At 47.2% G+C, this 19,407-nt stretch overlaps 1 long non-coding RNA gene across 1 annotated transcript; it reads right to left on the reverse strand.

The window, feature by feature from the left end:
- Positions 1 to 9,056: 9,056 nt before the first annotated feature.
- On the reverse strand, positions 9,057 to 12,492 carry LOC146895940 (uncharacterized). Its single transcript, XR_015738586.1, has 3 exons — positions 12,176 to 12,492; positions 11,288 to 11,536; positions 9,057 to 9,705 (listed from the first exon to the last, which is right to left on the reverse strand). It is a non-coding gene; the product is annotated as an uncharacterized LOC146895940 (long non-coding RNA).
- Positions 12,493 to 19,407: the final 6,915 nt, after the last annotated feature.

The following is a 19,407-nucleotide window of genomic DNA, read 5'->3' on the forward strand; positions in this document are numbered from 1 at the left end:
GAATAATAAAAGCCTTACTGTTAAAAAATAAACATCTTTTCATTCCAGGGATCGCCCTCTGTGGAGAGGAACTGAAAAGGTACTCAGGCCCTAACAGAGTAAAGACAGAAAGGTGTGGCTTCATTTACTTCACAGGTTGTTGCTGGATCCTAATGTCTTCCTGGAGGGAGGGGGTGAAAAGGTGCGACGTCAGCTTACACAGATGCGGTTAACGGCGGTGTGTGTGTGTGTGTGCGTGAAAACTTGTATGATACCCTTCCAGCACCCAGGCCGTCTGATCCATTGGCAGCTGACATCTCATGCTTGTTTCTCAGCGCCTGTTGCTAGGGCCTCAGGAAACACTGTTTGGTAGCTCCTTATTGGCTAGGCACAGGCAGGACCTTTGACAGCTCCAGGCAGACTCCAGGTTGGCTCCTTTTGGTCCCATAGGTCTAACTTTTCCTACAACAGAGACAGCAAGATGGCGGGCAGCAGCTCCCAGTTCATGTTAGCCTGGATTCTCTTGATGCTCAAAGTCTGGGGATGGACTAAAGGTTCATATGACTGGGGCCTCTTGAGTCTCAAGCTTTGGAAGGTGGTGTGGCAATCCCCAATATATCCAAGGGCATCACGAGTTGGTGTGGTGATATTTTTCTTGTGCCTGAAGATCAGAGTGTGCAGCTAGCCACACTAGTTAGCCATGGAGGCCAGACAGTGGTGGCACACACCCTTAATCCCAGACAGAGGCAGACAGATCTCTGAGTTCAAGGCCACCCTGGGCTACACAAAACTGAATTAGTCTAAAAGAGAAACAGGGCTAAGGTGGCTTACACCTTTAATCCCAGCACTAGGGTGTGACAGGATGTCTTGCTGGCCTAAGGACAGCAAGCAACCTGCATCAGCCATGGACCCTCACTGGGCCATACCCGGCCTAACTCCAGAGTCAGCACCCAGCCCTCATCCATCCTCTGTGTTACAGATACCTTTTGTTGCCCTATGTGAATCTTGCCTGAGAGTTTCCCATGGAAAAAAAGCCTAAGCAAAACTTGATTGGGGAAACCAGAAAACCGTGGTACCTCATGAATCAGGTATTTGCAGTTGGCATTGTATTTTTGGAAGCTTCATTCAGTTTGTTTTGAGCATATGAAAATCTACTGGCTGAAGTGTAAACACAGAGAAAAATAATGCCATGAACGAAGGGAAAGTGCTTCAGTCCACTGAGACTGGGGACCCCTGCAGTCACAAAGGCTAAGTTCATCATCATGTGTCTCTGAGTCTTCATTTCTCAGACCCGCGTGAACCCACACACCTGTGCAGTGTTACCGCAACACTAGGGAGGTGGATATGGGAAGTGATATGGCTGCGGGGAGAGAGGACTTCAGGATTTAGTCTGAAGTTTCATAGGCACAGGATCGCCCCTTTGATCTGAGGATTTAGTAGAGGTAAGAATTTGTGGTTGGCTGCTCTGCTCCTCTGATCTTTCAGCATTTACCCCTATATCTGACTCCAGGTTTCTACTGTTAAGTCCAATTAGAATTTGCGCAACAAGATGGTCTCTTTGTTCTCAAGAATTCCTACAGCAGTGTTGAGGGACCTCTGTCTCCTGGTCCTACACCCATAAATAAAGCCTCTTTAGAACAAGGCCACTCATTCTTCCTCCCTCCCTCCCCCTCTGTCTTTTGTGGTTTTTCGAGACACGGTTTCTCTGTGTAATATTTCTGGCTATCCTGGAACTCGCTTTGTAGACCAGGCTGACCTTGAACCCACTGAGATCTGTCTGCCTCTGCCTCCTAAGTACTGGGATTAAAGGTGTGTGCCGCCACCACCTGGCTGAGAACATCTTTCTTAATCATAATCAGTGCAGAACAGAGCAAAAAAATCTAAAGTTTTGTAGAATCCATTCATGTCCCACCCGGATCTATATACCATATGTGTTGCTGTCCCAATGATGAATGTGAGGCAAATCAGGCAAGAGGGAGCCTGGGGATCTCCAGACACGAAGAACCCATTGGCCTACAATATTTACCCACAGTGTGTAGCTCCACTCATGGTGTCTCTCTTCCCAGACCCTGAAGTGTAAGACAAGCTGACCACTTAAAGGGAAGCATCAGTGAGCACAGGGCAAGTCTGTATAACCTCTCCTGAGCATCCCAAGATATCAGAGCAGACCCTAATTCTAGGCTATTCCTTCTGGGTTTAATAACTGTCCTCCATCAAGTAGAATGAGAAGTGATATTTGAAATTATTAGAGGTCCAGTTGTGTCAGCCTCAGAGTAGAACAGATAATGGTCAACGGAGCTCAGTCTTTTGTATCCTAGCAGCTATGGGTAGACCTTGTGAAGCAAGCACTACCCTATTGGAAAAGGGTTCTGGACTTGAGCTTGCCTCAACAAGTCTATACGTAAGGTATTTGGTCTGCTCTATGATTATGTGTGTGTGTCAGAGTAGCCCAAACCAAGCTCCCATGACTCTGGTGACTACAAATTAGTCTGCTGACCATCTGTCTTGACTGTAAGGGAGACCTGCCTATCAACTGCCATTGAAGAAAGCAGTGTTGAGTAAAGACAGAAATGGTCCTTTGGGGGTGGTGGTGGTGGCAGGTATTGGTTAAGTAAGCTCATGCTAAGTAGCCTCAGGCTGATCTTGTACTTGCTGTGTAGTAAAGTCTGGCCTCAAATTTGCACTCTTCCTGCTTCGGCCTTCTAAGTACTGTAATTACAGACATACTGCATAATCCTGGCTCAAAAAATGCCTTTTGCTCAGACTTGAACCCCAAATCAAATTAACCTAAAGCCAAATACTGAATAGAAATTTTGATTTCATTCACCACTAATAATGATTTTGTTGGAGTTATTTTGATTAGGGGTTATGTCATCTGCAAGTAAGAGTTCTCTACTTCTAACTGTCCCCATGGTAACAGCCAGCCCTTCACCTACCAGAGACACAGGGCTCAGAGCAGAATTATCCCTGAGCTCCATGGACAGGATGGAAGATAGAAGATAGTCTTGTCTCTAGAAGTTAAGCACAGAGGCTGCAGGTGGATGATGATGTCCAAGTTGCCTCCTTTTCTCCAGTTTCCATTCCGTGTTCTGACACCATGGCATCAAGCCACAAACTCATTGTCAGTCATCTCTAGCACAAGGAAGCATATGAACAAAACTCTGGAGGTTGATAATCTGGGCTGTTACATAGGTGGCCTCTGTGGCAGAAAGGATTACAGTGGGCTAGGCCAGTAAAAGTACAAAACGAAAGGCAGAAGCTTGGAGCACTGAGGTTTTCATTTCCACAAAGGGACTTGGGAATCAGGCAGTAACACCCTGTATCCTTAGGGGCAGTGTGAGTGGCAAACCAAGGTCTAGGCTTTGGGAGAGAATGAGGGGGTATAACAGTGAACACACTAGCCACTGGATGGGCTCCCTCAAAGCTTCAGAGCAGCCTCAAGTCCAGACGTTGCTGTGAAATCACTTTTAGATGGTGGCATTTAACATTTTTTGACTATTCACAAGCTCCCTGGTAAGCCTTCAAATTAAATGTGACTACTGGTATGGGTTTCCTGGAATGCCTTGGGTGGAGAGAAATCCTGAGGGACCAAGAAGGCCAGGTTCTAAGAGCAATAAGTTGTTACTGAACTGGAGACAGAAGAGACAATGATGAGTGAGGTGCTTAGAATATCTGTGACACAAATTTCTAGGGACAAATTGGAAGATGGCTGGTGCCAGCCTTGAATACAGTTACTGGGACACAAGTATGGTAAAAAAGATACCATGTTCTATGAAAGGAGTCAGGGAGGACTGTTGGAAGAGGGCAGTATTGGGAAAAATAAGGTTTTATAAAGGTGGCCTTAGCAGGGTATTGTACAGGCAAAGGTGCTAAGAATGAATTTCATACACAGGTGCTTGCTGTCCCCAAAGTGTATGCTGCATCAAATAGTAATGGTACTTCCTCTTCTGAAAAGATCAAATAGCAAGGGCAGCAGGTTATAGTATGGGCTCTTCTGGCATCACTATGGAAACACCTCCCTGCATGGCTGCTACCTAATGAGCCCAAATGGAGAGAGTGGAGCACAAGCTGACATTAAGTGCTGTGCAATGAGAGACCAGCAGGCCTTTAAGAGGGAAGAAGCCAGTCTCACAGAACCAGTTTCCAATAACTAAGGATATATTGGCTTAAGACATGTTATGTGGAGGCCAAGGAAAGAAGACCTGAAGTTTAAGGGAAAAAGTAGAAAGTGACACTTGGAGAACACCAGTTAGAACTCCCGAGTCAGGGAACAATAGTATGAAGTGTTAGAATTGGGTTAGGAAGACTGGAAGATGGCTACTCTCCTTGGTGTTGGGGACAAGAGAACACAGCCCACTCCAACGGCCCTCCACGCCTGACTTGCATTCACAGGGAGTGACAGCCCTCTCTGGACATAGCTTGATTCCCACTATCCACTCCCCCCACCCCCACTTCCTAGTCTGGAATGTGAACGCAGAGATTCCTATAGAAGACCAATTAGTTTGTGAGAAGTCAACCCTAGGTGAAGGTGATTTGTCCCATGACTTAATATAACAGTGTAGTGAAAACCACCTGTGCAGTTGTGTAGCTGGGAGAATGGATCATGTAAAATAAACGCTCGGGGAAGGTCTGAGGCCCCAGTCATGGCAACGCCTATTTTGTCAGTAGAGTGGCAAGGAGAAAGCCAGGCAGGAAACTCAGACCGGAGTCTTTCCGAGCTTCTGTCCCTCTCCGTAATGCTGACACATTCCCACAGGCAACGGTGGCACGCTAGGTCTTTGGCTGAGACCCTGCTACATTCACGTTGGGTGGGTGGTCAACGTCGTCGGGGCTTTGGGGAAGAACTTGAGCCGATGTCACGGAAACGAAACGTCCTTGATGCGTGTGTCTTCTCCGCACCTGTTCCGCGACCCCCGGAAGCTTCCTTGCCAAAACTACCTGGTGACACAGCCCACTCCGCAGGGAGCGGTCGAAGTGGCTGAACAAACGACAGAAGTCCCGCCTCCTCGACGAAGCGGGCCAGAAAAAGACTCTTAGTCTATCATTGGCCCAGCGTCCCTTTGGCCCGCCCGGAAAGTCCCTTCTGGGTTTTCATTGGCTAGCGAAGAGGTTTCTGGGTGATGTAGTCCATGTCACGAGGTCAGCGACGTATCGCCTTTGTCGCACGATCACCGTGGCAACGACCGAGCGGAGCCGTGACGGTTTCTGGGAAACAGTGTGGCAGTGTCTTGAGGAACCTGAGCCAATGAAACCTCAGAGATTTGGTTCAAATCCCTAAAACAGCAGTGGACTGGGCGGGACTTCTGGTCCCCATGTGGCCTCCGTGTTGCATCCTGCGGCACGTTTCCCAGGCAGCCCTTGTGCTGGACTAGATTAGGAGGGACAGACAAAGAATGCCAGGACCGGGACATAGCGTAGCTCACCGCTAGTGTGTCAGCCTTCCAGAGCTTGGGTCTTTCTTTCTCTGCCACCTGCTCCAAGCTACTTGGCTTTAGCTCACATGGTCCCCGGAGTCGGGTCTCCGATCTCTTGGGTGGTTTTCCAATTTAGGAAGACCGAGAACCTGAGGACCGACGTCCTCCCCTGTACCGCTCCCAGTGGAAGTGTGAGGTTCGACCAACCCGTACGAACCTGTTTAACCCCTGGGTTCCGATAGAACTGGTCGCTGATGGACCCAAAATTCCAGTGAGGAGATGGTGTCCCGGTTTTCGTCCAGAGATCCGGGACCTCGTGTTCCTGAAGTCTTGTAGGAGATGGTATCCAAAACTTTTGGCTTTCTCCTGTGTTTTGGATAACTATCTTCTGAATCAAGAAATCGCCAGCTTTGGGTGTACGGCTGTGCCCAGAAGCAAAAGATCATCCCAACTGGGCTTGTTGATTGTGAACATCTCTCTTAGTGGGAAGGACCATCAGCAGGACCAGCCTGAATTAAGAGTCTGTGTTAAGCACGCCGGCGACTTTCTGGAGAGAAAACACTTGTCAGGGAGCAGCCTTGAGTGCATTTTACAAGGAGCTTTTAAAGGCATAGAACACAAAAACTGCATCCTAGTGGCTTTGCAGAGGGAAGAAAACCATCGGTTTAACAGAAGCCAGAAACGTGTAGTTACTGAGTTACTGGGGCCTTTCAACCCTGAGTCTCTAGAATGTGGTTGGGTACTTTCCCACGGGACATTTTGCAGAGCTGCCTGCTGGGGAAGACTCGGGATGGTGAGGGTGGAGATGGAAAGGCCAGGCAGGCGGTAACTACAGTAGTTTCTGTGTCTGGTTATGGTGATTGGCAAGGAGTGCCTATGGAATTAAACAGATGACTTTGGAATTTGCTTAAGTTGGGCCAACTAGATTGCCTGATGCGGGTCTGTAAGAAAGATATAACAAGATTTACCCTTGTTTTGGGAATATAGACGTTGGTGTAAGGGAGAAAATCATTAGGTTTTGTATTTGAGACGTCTCAAACTGGAGACATCCAAGGATAGATGACATCGTTATAAGCAGCCATAGGTTGGATTCAGAATAATGATCAAGAGAATAGACCTAGCTCAAAACAGTGAAATATAAGTTGGGTGTGGTGGTATAGGTTTATAATCCTACTCAGGAGGGTGAGGCAGGAGGATCATGAGTTCAAAGCCTTCCTGAACTACAAAGTGAGTTTAAGGCCAGAATGAGTAATTTAGCAAGACCCTGTCTCAATTGTAAAGGGTTTGCCTAGCATAGACCAAAGCTCTGATATTGATCCTCAGGATTGCTCCCCCTGCCCTCCCTCCCCCCAAAAAAAGATGTAGTGATCTCCTTGGGGAATGAGGGTTTTATCAGGCTGGTTAAGTAGCAGAAACAGAAATGGTAAGCCTACACTGAGTCTGTAAACCATGGATAGGTAGTCAGTGGATCAGAGACTGGGCTCTTAGGAAAGACAAGGACAACTGTGAGAAAACAACACAATGAAGCAGAGGTAGAGGAAGGCAGAGGGATCTGAGATCCGCTCATGGATCTGGGCAGCTGAAGGTGGAAGCAAGATGGCAGGAAGGAAGAGGCATTAACACGGAGGGTCAGTAGATGTTCTGAAGAGTGACACCCACAGGAAGAGTGCATGGGAACTCAAGTGTCCTGGACCTTATTGGAGGCTTGCTTTTTTGACAGGGTTTCTCTGTGTAACAGCTCTGGCTGTCCTGGAATTCACTTTGTAGACCAGGCTGGCCTCGAACAGATTCACCTGTCTCTGCCTCCCAAGTGCTGGGATTAAAGGTGTGGGCCACCATCACCCATCTTCTGCTAGAGGTTTAATGGAAAAATGAGATCCCGATTTTTCTGTTTGTTGTTTTGTTTGTTTGCTTGAGACAGGGTGTTACGTAGCCCAGGCTGGCCTCAGACTTACTTCCTGAGTTCAAGGATGGCCTTGAACTTCTAATCTTTCTGCCTTCATTTCCCAAGTCCTAGGGCTACAAGCATTGTTAGCCACCATGTTTAACTCCAAAATTTATGTTTGAGAGACACAAAGATACTGGTATGCCAGACCATAGTGTAGGTACTACCCATCCACACACTTGTCTATTCTTGGACAGGCTGGTCTGGATACTGTGGACTAGTAGGAATTTGAAGGAGTGGCACCATGGATGTCAAGACTAATCTCTTCTGAGTTGGAGGTTGAGTAAGATGGGCCATGAGTAAGCAAGAGGAAGATGAGCTGAGCAAGTCCTGAGAAGAGATGCCAGTCATCAATGTGGCAAAAGTCAGAGCCACAGGACCATCGCCCGGGCATATCCATTTAGCCGTCTGTTTGACTTCAACCATCCGTTCTCCCTGCCTCCATTGTCTCTTCGATGCAGAGCACAGTGACTTTCACAGATGTGGCCATACTCTTCTCCCAGAAGTAGAACTCCTTGGTGCAGCCCAAAGGCGCCTGTTCTACCAAGTGACTTTGGAAAATGAGCTCATGACATTACTTGATTGGATCCTGTTGTCCTGCCGCAGCACAGTGGCCTGCCTCTGCTTTCTGCCTTTTCTCAATCCCAGGTTACCCCAAAGCCAAGTCCTGGACATTCTTCTTCCCCTAGTATCCATTGTAGGTGTCCTAGGTTCTAATGCTCTGATTTGTACTTCTCTCTCTCTCTCTCTCTCTCTCTCTCTCTGTGCAGTCTCAAGAGCAGTCAGGTTTTTCTTAGATTAAGAAAAAAATTATAGCCTAGCAGTGGTGGGGCACACCTTTAATCCCAGCACTCAGGATGTAGAGACAGGTGGATCTCTGAGTTCAAGTCTTTCCCACACAGGCTGCACTCACCCATAGGGCCGCTCACCAGTGTGAACTTTCAAGTGTATTAACAGGCCAGATGGAATCATGTAGGTTTTCTCACACTGCTTGCACTCAAAAGGCCCCTTTCCAGTGTGTGCCCTTTGATGAAGGATGCTGCTGCCGCCGCCTTTAAAACGCCGCCCACGTTCCTTTCGCTCAGGGTCTTTCTCCAACATTACCATTCCCATGCCAAATAAGGGTGGACGGTGCAGAAGGCCTTTCCACACTTGCTGTGCTGTGGTGCCTTTCTCCAGTGTGAATCCTCTGGTGCAAAGCAAGCGCATCTTTGCTGTCGAAGGTTTCCCACATTCACTGCACCTGGACAGTCTTATTCCCGCCCTGTTAGTGCTTCTCCAGATTGAAGGCCTTCTCATACTCGTTATGCGAGCTGTTTCTCTAGGGCGAATTTTTTTGGTGACTAACTGGGGTTGAGTTCCCTTGGGGACATTCTTGCCTATCCCTCCCACCACAATGAGTTATCAGGTGACTGAGACTGAGGACTTTCTGGAAGCTTGTTCCACAGGCATTGCCTTTGATGGGCTTCTGCGTACCATGGGCTCCCTGGTGCTATCCATTGGTGGGCTGGGGATCCTTGGTGCTAGAGGTTGGTGGTGTCTGGGTTACCCTTCCCAGGTTCTCCATGCACACAGGGTTTCTCTGACACTTGTTTACAAGGAGTTTCCTTATCTTCCACTTTTCTTTTTTTTTTTTTTTTTTAGTAAATTTTATTAAATTATAAAAGTTTCCATTTCCACCCCCCCTCCCAACACCCTCCCACTCCCCCTCCTCCCCCTCCTCCTCCCTCTTCGTCCCCCAGGGCAGTCAGGGTTTCCTGCCCTGTGGGAAGTTCCAGTTCCTTCCCCCTCCCTCCAGGTCCAGGAAGGTGAGTGTCCAAACAGACTGGATCCCCAAAATCCATTATATGTAGAGGAAACAGGTCCCAGTGTCATAGTCAATGGCTTTTCAGAAAGACTTCGGGTCAGCCACAGTCAGAGAATCCGGCCAAATTCGGAGAGTCTGGTTAGATCACGTCCTCTTTCAGTCCCAGTCCAACTGGCCTTGGTAAACTCTCATCAGATCCGTTCCCTTGTATCAGTGGGTGATAGCATCCCTCGCAGTACTGATTTCGTTTTTCATGTTCTTCCTCCTTCTGCTCCTCATTTGGACCTCGGGGGGCTCAGTCCCGTGTTGCAATGTGGGTCTCCGACTGTATCGCCGTCCTTCGTCAGATGCAGGATCACTCCGAAGGCCCACTGGATGGAAGCTGGGATGGCTGGCGGGAAGCTAGCAGGGTGGAGCAGGTAGAGCAGGCACTCGGAAGGCCCTCTGGATGGAAGCAGGGATGGCTGGCGGGAAGCTAGCAGGGTGGAGCCTTATCTTCCACTTTTCTTCAAGTCCATTGATAACTTGAAAGCAAAGACCAGTCACTTCCTGAAACTGTGCTGGAGGAAGATAGTATCTTTATTACCAGTGCAGGTGAGCCACATTGAGAAAGATTCTACACACACACACACACACACACACACACACACACACACACACACGCTGTGAGGTTTCAGGGAAAGTTCTCGGTGTGCATAGGGCAGCTTAACTCAACTCTACTGACCACAGAATAAGGAAAACTTGAATAGAGGTGAGGACACAAAATAAGGTGTGGTATAATGCAGGGAAGGCCTGGAGTTTCCAAGACACTCCTCTTCTAAGGGTTTCAGTAGGGCTTAAACTGCTGGTGACAGCTGAACACTGTCTAGAGCCATCTACTTTCAGCAAAAACCTGACTGAAAAATAGTAGCTAATGTTTAAGTATTAAATATTAGTTGATGTCCAAATATTATTTTTAATGATTTTATTTTTTTTAAGGACACCAAGAACTATGGATGATGTTGCTTGCTCCAGAGCTTGCAGCCTGTTTCTGTTTATACTAAACTGGATTTATTTTTATTTATTTATTTATTTATTTTGTATACAGTGTTAGTTTCCATGTCTACCTTCACTCCAGAAGAGGGCATCAGACCTCATTATAGATGTCTGTGAGTCACCATGTGGTTGCTGGGAATTGAACTCGGGACCTCTGGAAGAACAGTCAGTGTTCTTAACCTCTGAGCCATCTCTCCAGCCCAATGATTTTATTTTTGTGTGCACTGGTGTTTTGTCTGTGTAAGTGTGTTAGATCCCCTGGGACAAGAATTATGGACAGTTGTGAGATGTCATATGGGTCTTGGGAGTTGAACCCAGGTCCTCTGGAAGTAGCCAGTGCTCTTAACTGCTGAGCCATCCCTCCAGCCCCTCAAATATTATTTAATGGGGTTGGCGAGATAACTCAATGACCAGCAAGCAGCCTCTGCCTCCTGAGTGCTGGGATCAAAGGAGTGCATCACCATTGCCCGCTTCACAGTCAGTTTCTTTCAGGGTTTTGTGCAACAATTTAAACACCTTCATCAAAGCCCCAGGAATGCTGCTGGATGTCTTTAAGCTCAGCACTCAGAAGGCAGAGGCAGGAGAATCTGAGTTTGGGGCCAGCTTGGTTTACAAAGTGAGTTCCAGGCTACATAGTGAGATCTTGTCTTACAAAACCAATAAACTGCTTGTAGCAAAAGAGCCTTGGGTTCCATTTCTCTGAAGGCCTGTAACACTATCTCAGAACACAAAGCGGAAGGGCTCCTGAGCTCCTGTCATTATCTCTATGCCTCCACAGGTATGTGCACCGGCCTACCAACATCCCACACATAAATAAAACTATAAATGAATATAAAATATTTAGAAATAGATTCAGCTTCACACACTGACAATATAAGGTGTCTGAAAAGAAAGTACTAAGTAAGTGAAAAGATAGCTCACGAGCCCTGATCTGAAAGACTTTAAAATGGCAATACACTCCCAGGTTATCCAGTGATTCAAATCCAGGACTCAAGCCTGTTCTAGGCAGGACCTTGTAAAATTTCTTCTGGAGGTAGGAGGGGCCATGTTTCTGGCCCATTTACACGGCCAGAGAGAAACAGAGCTAAAAGAGTTTCAGAGACTAACCTGGGGTACAATTCAGTTGTTTCCATAGTCCCTGGAGCAGCAGGTGTTTCGGCAGCTCACAGCTGCTTGCTCACACCACGGGTGGCAGCACCTGTAACACCTTCAACAGACAACCTAGGACTTCCAGGGAAACGTGGTCAGAGGTGGTTTGTGATCTGGAGGAGGAAGAGGGACTTACCCAGAGAGCTAATGAGTGCAGCCTTCTCCAGCACCACCTCCTCTGGGTCACGTTCAGGAGCTCGCATTCTCCTAGAAAGAAATATATGGCCACATCTTGAAACATCACCAGGCTCTTCAACGATGACGTCAGCTGAGATGAGGTAAATGGTGGGCAGAATAAAACCACAAAACCAGGGGCTGGAGAGATGGCTCAGAGGTTAAGAGCACTGCCTGATCTTCCAAAGGTCCTGAGTTCACATGGTGGCTCACAACCATCTGTAATGGTTGGCCTGCAGGCATACACACAGACAGAATATTGTATACATAACAAATAAATAAATATTAAAAAAAACCCCACAAAACCAAAACCTCAACATGGACAAAGGGACACATCAAGCTTTGACCTGTGTGTCTCAGGGCCTGCATATTGATCTCCTACTGACATTATTCTATCCAATGGGCCCCAGACCTTTCCCATCACACAAACTCTCATACTGTCCCCGGGATCCTGGACCTCAGACAAGCACTAGGCCTTTGTGGTTGATGTCTGTGGTGTAACTACATTTCATGTAATAATGTAGCAGCAACCTGTTAACCAGATAAACGTCACCTGTGTGCAGGGCCCAGTACCCAGCATCCATCCTATATTCAATGCATGACAAATTCCCTAGGGGTTCCAGAAACCCCATCTATCAGACACAAACCAAACCCTTACCCTTAAACCCTCACCAAGTTGGTCCCAAAACTCTTCCAGCAAACTGTGTTGTGTCTCATGCATGTGACTCTACATATCCTCTTGTAGGACCTCACGGTCATCTCTTGCCTACTTCCACGGAGGGCCGCCCAGTAGTCACCATCGCATTCTTCCACAGGCCTCTGATGACTCTTACCCAGGGCATGAAAGCTCTCGTTCTTGAGACCTCATGCCGCCCTCCAAAACCTCCACCTTTGCACCTCCTGTCCCCTGACCTGACTCCTCCTGGGACACCCTCCTACAAGGGGAGGTTCTTGCACCCGGAGGACGAGGGCAAGGCGAGTTGACCAGGACCAGGCCGGAAGTGTTGGTGTCTGCTGCATATTATGACGTCACTTTCGTGCCCCCTGGGTCTCTGTGTGTGCTTGGTTGTTGCCAAGGCAACTGAGGCGGCTAAGAGCAGACTACATTTCTACATTTCTCACAAGCCACCTTAATGCCTGTCCATCCACGGAAATGCGGGCCGGGAAATCAGGGGACTCGGGAACTAAACCGATTCTTACCTGCGTCCTGATTGATGAGATCCCCGCAGATCCCGGTATCCTCACCAACAGCCTCTGCTGCGGGAGAATCAACCCTCTTGGGATTGTGTCCGGCGTACTGCAACACAGAGCTAGACCCGCGACTCAGAAAAGTTATGAGTCAATGGAGTTAAAAGTTTCGGGGTAAAAGAAAAAGCCTCAGCGTAAGCAGCAAAGTGAGCTGTAGAGGCCCGATGTGGTGGAGCACGGCTGTGATATGAACACTATGGATTCGGGTGGGAGTTGGGGGCCACAGGAGGATGGAGAGTTACAGGCCAGCCTGGGCTATATAGCAAAGTCCTGCCTGGGATAAACCAAACTCGGCCTGATGGTGGTGGTGCGGCTTTTAATCCTAGCCAATTAAGGCAGAGGCAGGAGGATCTCAGTGAGTTCGAGGCGAGCCTGTTTTACAGAGCGAGTTTCAAGGACAGCCAAAGCTACACAGAGAAACCCTGTCTGGGGGCAGGGAGAGCCAAACTATCTTAGAGGATATGATCTGTGCCTTCCAGGCATCTGTAATAGCCATTGGTTTCCTCATTCTTCCCAGCTAGCTTTTCTGATTTTGTCCCATGCTATCCCTGGAAATCAATTATTGGTGTGAAGGAATGCATGAACACCCTCATACTTTCACACATTCTACCTACTACAGGTCATAGGTTGTCAATATTGGAGCTTAAAAGTCTAAATTTCTGGCAACAGGTGGGGGGCTTATGCCTATAATTTGCTCATGGGCTGGAGGCAGGAGGATCAGGGGTTCAAAGTCGTCATCCTTACCTACAAAGTGAGTTGAGAGCTGGTCTGGAGTATGCTAGGCTCAGCAGGTTAAGATGCTGCCAAGCCTGAAGACCTGAGTTGGATCCTGTGCTGGCTAGTCTTATGTCAATTGCACATACAAAATAGAGTTATGTGATTGGAAGGAACCTTAATTGAGAATTGTCTCCATAAGATCTGGCTGCAAGCCAGGCAGTGATGGTGCACACGTTTAATCTCAGCACCAGGGAGAAAGAGGCAGGCAGATCTCTGAGTTCAAGACCAGCCAGGACCACACAGAGAAACCCTGTTTCAAAAAGGAAAACAAATTAAAATAAAAAGCATTTTTTTAATTAGTGATCAATGGGGGAGGGGCCAGCCCATTGTGGGTGGTCCCATCCCTGGGCCAGTGGTCCTGGGTTCTATACGAAAGCAGGCTAAGCAAGCCATGGGAATCAAGCCAGTAAGCAGCACTCCTCCGTGAACTCTGTTTCAGCTGTTGCCTCCAGAATCCCACCCTGCTTGAGTCCCTGTCCTGACTTCATTCAATGATGAACATCAATATGGAAATGTAAGCCAAATCAACCCTTTCCTCCCTATTACTGCTTTTGGCCATAGTGTCTTGTTGCAGCAATAAGAACCCTAACTAAGACTGATCTCATTCCCACGTGGTGGAAGGAAAGAGATTTCACACGTTGTCCTCCAGACTGCACACATGTGCTGTGGGGCATGCACATGCATAATAAAATGTAGTATTTTTTAACGGACTGAAAAGACGGCTCAGTTGGTACAGCGTTTGTCATTCAAGTATGAGGACCTAACCGGATCCCCAGGACCCATGAAAAGCAAAGCTCTATGACAGGTTGGTGGTGCCTGGTCTGGGAGGACCAAGCTTTCTATTTTGGGGGCCATCAGCCAGTTCTGAAATCACGACACAGAGACTTCTTATTAGTTATGAATGTTCGGCCTTATTTTCACTCTCATTTTAATCCATTCCTCTTTATGTTTTGCCGCAGGGATTTTTACCTTTCTTTCTGTATGTCCTACTCTGTGTCGCTGGCCGGCCCTGGGTGTCTCCCTTTCTTTCTCCCTCATTCGTAATCTCCTTTCTTGTTCTTCTCGAGCCTAGATTTCTTCTCCTATTTATTCTCTCTGCTCTCCAGCCCTGCCCATCTCTCTCTTCTGCCGAGCTTGGTCATTCAACTTTTTCTCAGACCAATCAGGTTCCTTAGGCAGGCAAGGTAAAACAGAAACGCATCTTTTCATAAATGAGCAAATGCAACAGAAACAAACGTAACACACCTTTAGACAGTTAAATATTCCACAGCATAAACAAATGTAGCAATCTTTACATAATTAAAAGCTTGAGCTGACTGGACAGTCAGATTAATTGAAATGCTGAGCTGCAGGATCAGCAAGAGATTCTGACATAAAATCAGGTTGAGAGCAGTTGAAGACACCTTCACAAGCACATACAATGTGCACACACACAAGTGTGTGCAGCACACACAAATGTAAACTTTCAGAATGGGTGGTGTCATCTTGGTCATCTTCCTGTAAAATACAAGGTGCTGGTTATTGTTTGGGGGTGGTCCTCTTTCTAGGGCTATCCAAGTCTTGAATGTTTTTGTCTGTAAAGTTCAACATTTTTCTCTATGTACTCCTACATCTTCCCCACTGGGGTCTGTCACTCCTGCATTCCATCACTTCCATTCTAATAACATGAACACATAAACAGTCATGACACACATCCAGAGGAGACCGGGGCCTGGTGGCTGTTGCCAGGATGGGCTGTTCTCATACCTGGTATATGACTTTATCCTCATGCCGATTACATGGCCCTATTCTCATGCCTAGTGCATGGCCTGTCCTTATGCCTGGTGCATGATGTCCTCATGCCTGGTGCATGGCCTGTCCTTATACCTGGTGCATGGCCCTATCCTCATGCTTGCTGAATGGCCAGTCATACCTGGTGTATGACTCTGTCCTTATTCCTCGAGAATGGCTTTGTCCCCATACTTGGCGCATAACCCGTGCCTTCTCGGATTTGATTAACTCCCCATTAGTCTTCTCTTTCTTTCTTTCTTTTCTTTTCTTTTCTTTCTTTTTTTTTTTTTTTGCATGGGGGAGGGCGTTTTGAGACAGGGTTTCTCTGTGGCTTTGGAACTAACTCTTGTAGACCAGACTGGCCTTGAACTTCTCTGCCTCTGCCTTCCCCGAGTGCTAGGATTAAAGGCGTGTGCCACAACCACCCAGTGTTTTATCTACTTTCTGGATTTTTATCTACTTTCTGGACAGCTGCCCCTCAGCTGTGCCTCAGTTTGTCTTGTTCCGTGTTCTTAGAGCTCAGCTGTACAATGTTTACCTTCCCTTTGCACGTCCTGAGCTGATTACTTCCCATATTCCTTGCAGTCCTGATACCTGCATATTTTCCCCAGTGAAAGGAGTTACAGATGTAATTCCCTCCAATTTCTGGTTAGTAGCCATGCACTGACAGGGTAGAATATCTCGCTCTTGTGTCCTGTTTGCAACTTATCTGTTTCTCACAGGATTGTCCCTTTTATATTCAATTGGAGTACAGTCAAAAGCTGTGATTGATGGGTTAGATTGTCTTAAAATATCGAATTATCACTGGGTAGTGGTGGCACATGTTTTTAATCCCAGCACATGGGGGGGAGGCAGACCTTATCAGTCTGGTCTACAAAGGGAGTTCCAGGACAGTCAGAAACTCCCAGAGAAAACCTGGAAAACCTCACAGAGAAACCCTGTCTCGACAAACAAACAGTAAATAAAAATAAACCTCAGGTCACACAAGAGGTCTGGAAGAGGTCCAGCTACAGAGATTGACAGTGGAGAAAGGGGAAAGCCGTACCTCTGGCATCAGAGTTTTGTGGTCTGTAGCCATGCTGCTTTTTTAAAAAAATATTTATTATTATGTATACAATATTCTGTCTGGAGGCCAGAAGAGGGTATCAGACCTCATTACAGATGGTTGGTGAGCCACCATGTGGTTTCCAGGAATTGAACTCAGGACCTTTGGAAGAGCAGACAGTGCTCTTAACCACTGAGCCATCTCTCCAGCCTGACTTGGTGCTTATTAACAAGGACTCTCCCACTGAGCTACAGCATTGAGTGTGTTAAGAGTGGGTTTCTTTAAACATTAACTTTTTCTGAAAGGAGTTACAGAAAGTTAAAGTCTGAACATTAACTTTTTCTGAAAGGAGAAAGTCCTGCACATGAGACTTTTTTTTTGTGTGTGGGGGGGTGGTTGCGTACCACAGGGTCAGGGCAGGGCATGAGATAATAGTGTTTGTTTGTTTGTTTGTTTATTTGTTTGTTTGTTTATGGTTTCCTGTGTAGCCTTGGCTGTCCTGGAACTCACTCTGGAGACCAGACTGACCTCAAATTTACAGAGACACACCTGCCTCCTGACTGCTGGGATTAAAGGCATGCATTACCATTGTCTGGCTAGACATAGGATCTTATATAGCCTATGCTGACCCTGAACTCTATTTTTAAATATTTATGTATTCATTTTCTTATATGTGGGTCTGTGTGAGTGTATGCCATGTGTGTGCAGATGTTCTCAGAAGTCAAGAGTGGGTATCAGATTCCCTGGCACTGCAGTTACAGGCAGCTGTGATGACCTGATGAGGGTTCTGAGGACCAAACCCTGTGCTTTAGAGTCCTCTAGAAGAACAGAGCCAACAGAGCCCCCCCCCCTTGGTTTTTTGAGACAGGGTTTTTCTGTAGCTTTGGAGCCTGTCCTGGAATTCATTCTGTAGACTAGGGTAGCCTTGAACTCACAGAGATCTGCCTGCCTCTGCAGCCCCTCCCCCGAGTACTGGGATTAAAGGTGTGCATCCCCACTGCTCAGTCAGAGCTGTCTCTTCATCCCTGAGCCATATCTCCAGTCACTGATCCTCCTTCCTCTATCTCCTATGTGTTAGTGTTACAGGTATGAACCCACATGTCCAGTTAGCAATAACAAGGACAAAGTGACAACTCTGGGGCTGGTTGCTCTGTTTTGTTGTTTGTTTTGGTTTGGTTTTTTGGAGACAGGCTTTCTCTGTGTAGCCCTGGCTGTCTGGGAACTGGCTTTGTAGACCAGGCTAGTGTTGAACTTACAGTGATCTGCCTTCTTCTGCCTCCTGAATGCTGGGATTAAAGGAATGTGCCACCACCACCCAGCTTCATCTAGCTTTCTTATTCATCCCAAGACCACCTGCCTAGAGATGGTACCACCCTCAGGGAGCTTACATCAGTTAGAAATAACTTCAGTCGAGTTGAGGTTCCTTCTTTCCAAATGTGTCAAGTTGTACTAAAAACTAATCAGTGCCTGATCTGATTGTCTAATCACAAGATGTCAAGTGACCATCATCATGAAGATGTTATCTTACCCATGTCCATGGGTCAGCTAGGCTTGGGCAGCAATCTAACATAATGTGAAAACAGCATAACATAACGTGAAAACTTAACCTAGGCCATGACAGGCCCCACATGAGGACTTGTGGAAAAGTTGAGGATACAGCTCATCAGTAGGATGTTTGCCTGTCACCATAGGGGCCCTGGGTTTGATTCCAGCATCATGCACATAGTTTATAGGGGAAAACTTAATAGCACAGAGGAGTCCTAATTAACCCAGCCAGGGACAGTCTGAGATTGGTGGGACAGGCTGGGCACACTGTGAGAGACCTGGCCTCCCTACGTTCTAGGCTACAAAGCATCGAGTCAGTATCTGGGGTTGTGAGGCTGTTCAGAGGGAGACAAGGAAGGAGACACAGTCTCATCCCATACCTATCACATCAATCATATGGGAAACTGAAAACTAAGGCCTGGTGGTCCAGCTTTGGGGTGAGCAGAACTTCCTATGGGGACAAGGCAGAAGGGTTGGTAGAGTAGGGACAGGTGCAGGGAGCTTCCCAAGTGAGTGGTGAGCTCTGAGTTCCTGAGTGTCCTGTCATGGTACAAGAGACAATGGCTTATATGAAGCAGCCTCCAGCCTACCTGGGAGTAATGGCTGTCATACCTGCAAACCTTGCCAGACTCTAAGATTGTAGTTTCAGCTGATGCAGTGGTCAGTGCAGCAGACAACACTCACTGCCAACACCAAATGCAAGTAGAGGACCACACCCATGTTCGAAGAGTTATGTCACATGTCCCACTTATATCATACTTCCTCGAAGTCACAAACACCTATTACGAGCACCTACATATTCCTACATATTCTCTCTTTCTCTCTCTCTCTTTTCTTCTTTCTTTCTTTCTTTCTTTCTTTCTTTCTTTCTTTCTTTCTTTCTTTCTTTCCCTCGAGACAGGGTTTCTCTGTAGCTTTAGAGCCTGTCCTGGAACTAGCTCTTGTAGACCAGGCTGCTGGCCTCGAGCTCATAGAGATTCTCCTGCCTCTTCCTCCCAAGTGCTGCGCCACCACCAACTGCCTAGCTACAAATTCTTTTTTAAAGATGTATTTACTTTTATTTATTTGCATTTGTGTTTTGCCCACAGGTAAGTCTGTGTGAGAGTGTCAGATCTTGGAGTTACAGACAGTTGTTAGCTGCCATGTGGGTGGATTTGAACCCAGGTCTTTTGGGAGAACAGTCTGTGCCCTTAACTGTTGAGCCCCACCCTGTACATATTCTTATGCCACTTAGACTTCAAGGAGAGGAATCTCTGAGTCTAGTTACTATTTGGTGCCTCTTTTTTTATGGGTGCCTACGGAGGCCAGAAGAGTGGGTTGCAGGACTGGAGTTACAGGCAATTGTAAGCCACCATCTTAGGTGCTGAGAACCAACGAGTCCTCTGGAAGAACATTCAGTGTTCTTGTTTTTGTTTTTCAAGACAGGGTTTCGCTGTAGCTTTGGAGCCTGACCTGGAACTAGCTCTTGTAGACCAGGCTAGCCTTGAACTCACAGAGATCTGCCTGCCTCTGCCTCCCA

Source organism: Myodes glareolus, chromosome 1, assembly GCF_982192425.1.
Source record: "Myodes glareolus chromosome 1, mMyoGla1.1, whole genome shotgun sequence".
Lineage (NCBI taxonomy): Eukaryota > Metazoa > Chordata > Mammalia > Rodentia > Cricetidae > Myodes > Myodes glareolus.